Raw genomic sequence first — 4,988 nt, forward strand, 5'->3', positions numbered from 1 at the left:
AGCGTGGAGCGGCGGCTGGTCGTCGAGCCCCGCCGAGGCGGGAGCGTGGAGCGGCGGCTGGTCGTCGAGCGTCGCCGAGACCGGAACGTGGAGCGACGGCTGGTCGTCGAACCCCGCCGTGTCAGGAACGTGGAGCGGCGGCTGGTCGTCGAACACCGCCGAGACCGGAACGTGGGGCGGCGGCCCATCGTTGAACCCCGCCGACACAGGAACGCGGAGCGACGGCTGGTCGTCGATCCCTGCCGAGACAAGAACATGGAGCGGCGGTGGGTCGTCGTCCACCGCCGAGGCAGGAACCAAGAGCGGCCGCGGGCCGTCGAGCGCCGCCGGGGCCAAGGCGAGCAGTGGCGACGGGTCGTCGGATGCTGCCGCGGCCAGAGCGGGGCGCGGTGGTGGGTCCTCGTGCGTCGCCGAGACTGAGGCGTGACGCGGCGGCGGACCGTCGTCCATCGCGGGCACCGGAACCGGGAGCGGCGGCTGGTCGTCGACCCCTGCCGAGACAAGAATGTGGAGCGGCGGTGGGTCGCCGTCCACCGCCGAGGCAGAAACCAGGAGCGGCCGTGGGTCGTCGAGCGTTGTGCCGGAGCCAAGGCGAGCAGTGGCGACGGGTCGTCGGATGCTGCCGAGGCCAGAGCGGGGTGCGATGGTGGGTCGTCGTGCGTCGCCGAGGCTGAGGCGTGACTCGGCGGCGGACCGTCGTCCATCGCAGGCACCGGGACCGGGAGCGGCGGCGCTTCATCAGGCGCCGCTGGGACCGATACGGCAGGCGACTGCTCGTCGTCCACCACGGGTGCAGGGACCGGGAGTGACGGCTGCGGGCCGTGTTCTGCCAAAACGTGAGCTTGGAGCGGAGGCAAGGCGTGCCCCACCGGAACATGGGCTTGGGACGGACGCACAACGTGCTCCGCCGGAACGTGAGCTTGGGACGGACGCGCAGCGTGCTCCTCCTGAACGTGAACCTGGGTCGGAAGCAGGGTGTGCTTCCCCTGAACGTGGACTTGGGACGGACGCACAGCGTGCTCCGCCTGAACGTGAGCTTGGGACGGACGCACAGCGTGCTCCGCCTGAACGTGAACTAGGGACGGACGCCGGACGGGCTCCGCGTGAACGTGAACTTGGGTCGGGGGCAGGATGTGCTCCGCCTGAACGTGAACTTGGTTCGGGCGCACAGCGTGCTCCGCTGGATCGGGAGCTGGGATCGCCATTGGGGCCCCGGGACGGGGCTCGGCCGCTGACGGGGAGCCGGGACACGGCTCAGCAGCTGGCGGGGAGCCGGGACTGGGCTCAGCAGCTGGCGGGGAGCCGGGACTGGGCTCAGCAGCTGGCGGGGAGCCGGGACTGGGCTCAGCAGCTGGCGGGGAGCCGGGACTGGGCTCAGCAGCTGGCGGGGAGCCGGGACTGGGCTCAGCAGCTGGCGGGGAGCCGGGACTGGGCTCAGCAGCTGGCGGGGAGCCGGGACAGGGCTCAGCAGCTGGCGGGGAGCCGGGACAGGGCTCAGCAGCTGGCGGGGAGCCGGGACAGGGCTCAGCAGCTGGCGGGGAGCCGGGACTGGGCTCAGCAGCTGGCGGGGAGCCGGGACAGGGCTCAGCAGCTGGCGGGGAGCCGGAACGGGGCTCGGCCGCCTTCGAGGAGTCGGCACGGGACTCTGGAGGCTGCGGCTCGCATGGAGGCGGCGGGGTCCGTGCAGCGGGAGCTGCATTGGTCACTGCTGCAGGCGTGGAGGCGACAGCGGGCCGGGCGCAGCAGTCGATCCGGGCACAGCCGAACCGGGGGCCCTGATCCCTGTCAGCCTGCCGCCATAGGGAATCAGGAAAACGGGAGACCTGAGGGACCGTGACTGCGGGGGCTGGTGAACGCGAGCTAGGAGACGCCAGGGGAGCGTGATCCGGTGCTGAAACTGATGGTGAACGATGTGCGCGACGTGACCGTGACTTCCGGGATTTGGGACGTGAAGCGCGCGAGGGGGAGTGGGAGGTGGTCGCGAAAAACTCAAATGGCTCGGGGGGAGGAAGGTGACGGCTCAAAAATAACTCCGCGTTGCGCTGAGCGACTAAGAGAGTGGCAATATATTCAAAATCATAGTCGTGATCTGGATCGGAAAAAATGTGAGGGGCAAGGTGCTCAAAATCAAACTCGTGACCGGACTTACTCGAACCGTGAGGGGGTGAAAGGGCTTGGTGCTCAAAATCGTCCTCGTAATCCGAATCTATGATCAGGTGAGGGGGTATGACAGGCTGGTAATCGGTGCTGTAATCGGGGGGCAAAAGGGGAGAAACAGACGTCGAGCGGAAAATGGAACCTACTTGAAGGACACGGGGTTGGTCGGCAGGCTGAGGGGGGTTGTCCGTCCGGCGGCGTCATGGACAACAACATGAACATTACAAATCAGCAATCACTGACCACTGCAAAAGGGAAAACCACATCATGGACCGGGAGAAGGGCAGGGTCATCCGCACCGAAGAGAACAAACAACAGCGCTGGATCAGAGAGGCCATTGAGATCTGCAAGCGAGGCATAAAAACCATGAACAGAGACAAGGGAGCCTTCATCCTCTCTACCACCTAGAGCAGCATCTTGGCGGAGTGAACGGACAGCGGGGGGCGTGACTTGCCTTCATTCTTGTGACAGGTAAGTCACGCCCTCATGGAACATCAGCTGATAAAGACGGGTCACAAGACACCATCATGTGACACTCTGAAGAAGGCGAAAGACTTTCGTATTGTGACATCCTCAAGGCCTAAACACTCATCCGAGCAAATATAAGGTAGATTTTGTGAACCTGCCCGGAGAAAAACATCAACGAAAATAATTTGTATTTGTTTTAACCAGTTGGTGGCGCTACCACTGCGATCAAAAATAAGTTTGCAGCCGTCTTCAGGGCCTGAATATCCATGACGCCGCCGTGAGCCTCTCGCTGGGTCCTTCTTTGGTCGGGTCATTCTGTCAGGACTCGCCGGTCGGCGAGGAGGAGGTGGACCCAAAAGGCGAGGAGGCAGAGAGGTCAGTAACGTGAAGGGAATTTATTAACTGAAACAACCAGGGCAAACAATGTGGCAGCCGTCGCAGCTCGGGCCCTAATAACAATTTCTAGAAAAACAATAGGGACCTCGCAGCGGTCACTGCTCGGGCCCGAATAATAATAATAATAATAATTTCCACAAAAACAATGGGGACCTCGTAGCGGGCGCTGCTCGGGCCCTAATAATAATTTCTACATAAACAATAGGGACCTCGCCGCGGTCGCTGCTCGGGCCCCAATAATAATTTCTACACAAAGTCCATTGTGGTGACCCGCCCCCTTTTAATAAATTCAAAATGGCCGACTTCCTGTAAAACCTAGCTCATTGCTCCAAGAGACTTTTTTGTAGGTCTTGGTCTTATACATACAGTGAGCCCTCGCTACTTCGCGGTTCACCTTTCGCGGGTTCAGTGCTTCGCGGGTATAAAAAATATTCGGGGGCATTGTAGTTTCGCCGAGCGGCACGACGGGGCGCTGGAGCGGTTAGACGGCCGGCGTGCGCCGAAGAAGAGCGTGGGCGAAGAGAAGAGTGGACGAAGAAGAGCACGTTCCCCCGGACACGATCGGTGGCGACGTTTCGCGCGGTTCGGACCGTACCAGAGCTCCGGCCGGCGTGCGTGGCAGTTAAGCCGTAGAGGAGCACCTTCCCCGGGCACGGGCGGTGCCAAGCGGCCCCTAAGTTTAACCGAATGGAAGCTCCGGAGGAGGAGGGCATGCTCGCGTCACAGTAAGCCGAAGAGGAGCACCTTCCCCTGGCACGGGCGGTTCCAAGCGGCCCCTAAGTTTAACCGAATGGAAGCTCCGGAGGAGGAGGGCATGCTCGCGACACAGTAAGCCGAAGAGGAGCACCTTCCCCGGGCACGGGCGGTGCCAAGCGGCCCCTAAGTTTAACCGAATGGAAGCTCCGGGGGAGGAGGGTGGGCGTGTGTCACAGTTAAGCCGAATTGGAGCACCTCTTCCGCCCGGGCACGAGCGGAGCGCGAAGCTGTCAGTTATGAATGAATAAATGAATAAATAAATAAATAAATAAAGAATGGCACCTTTCATTTCACAGGGCACACCAGACGGCGTACCAGCAGGTAAAAGTCTGAGTAATTAAATAAATACAAAAAGAATGGCTGGGGAATAAAAAAATAATACGTTTTAATAATAATTTGTTTTTTTTGTTATAACATGAATTTCACTCTCTCTCTCCCCGTATATGTATATATATATATATATATATATATATATATATTTATATATTATATTTATATATATATATATTTATATATTTATAAATATATATTATATATATTGTATTTTTTTTTTAAGCATTTTTGAAGGTGCGCCGCTACTTCGCGGATTTTCAGTTTTCGCGGGTGGTCTCGGTCCCCATTAACCGCGATAACCGAGGGTTCACTGTACTCCATAAAATTTACAAAAAGCGAGGTGAAACACTCAACCAGGGCTGCTCTGCATGTTGTGCTGGGCCACCTGGAACAACAGCGGAGCTATGCAAGGATGCTCTTTGTGGACTACAGCTCGGCATTCAACACGATCATCCCAGACATCCTCGTCGCCAAACTGGACACTCTCGGCCTCCCTGCCCTCACACGCATCTGGATTAAGGACTTTCTGACCAACAGACCCCAGACTGTGTTGCTCGGCCCCTACACGTCCTCCACCCTCATGCTGAGCACCGGTTCCCCCCAAGGATGCGTGCTGAGCCCTCTCCTGTACGCCCTCTACACCTACGACTGCAGCCCGGCCCACGGCAACAACACCATCGTCAAGTTTGCTGACGACACGACAGTGGTCGGTCTGATCTCGGAAGGTGACGAGACAGCCTATAGAGAGGAGGTAGGGAGACTGACAACTTGGTGCAAGGACAACAGACTGCACCTTAACTCTGCTAAAACAAAGGAGATTGTCGTCGACTTCAGGAGGAACAAGACGCTGCCGCCCCCCCTCTGCATCGAAGGCGTGT

This window comes from Idiotropiscis lumnitzeri, unplaced genomic scaffold (genome assembly GCF_059441095.1).
Source record: "Idiotropiscis lumnitzeri isolate Australia: NSW breed Sydney's pygmy pipehorse unplaced genomic scaffold, RoL_Ilum_1.0 HiC_scaffold_156, whole genome shotgun sequence".
NCBI classification, from domain to species: Eukaryota; Metazoa; Chordata; class Actinopteri; order Syngnathiformes; family Syngnathidae; genus Idiotropiscis; species Idiotropiscis lumnitzeri.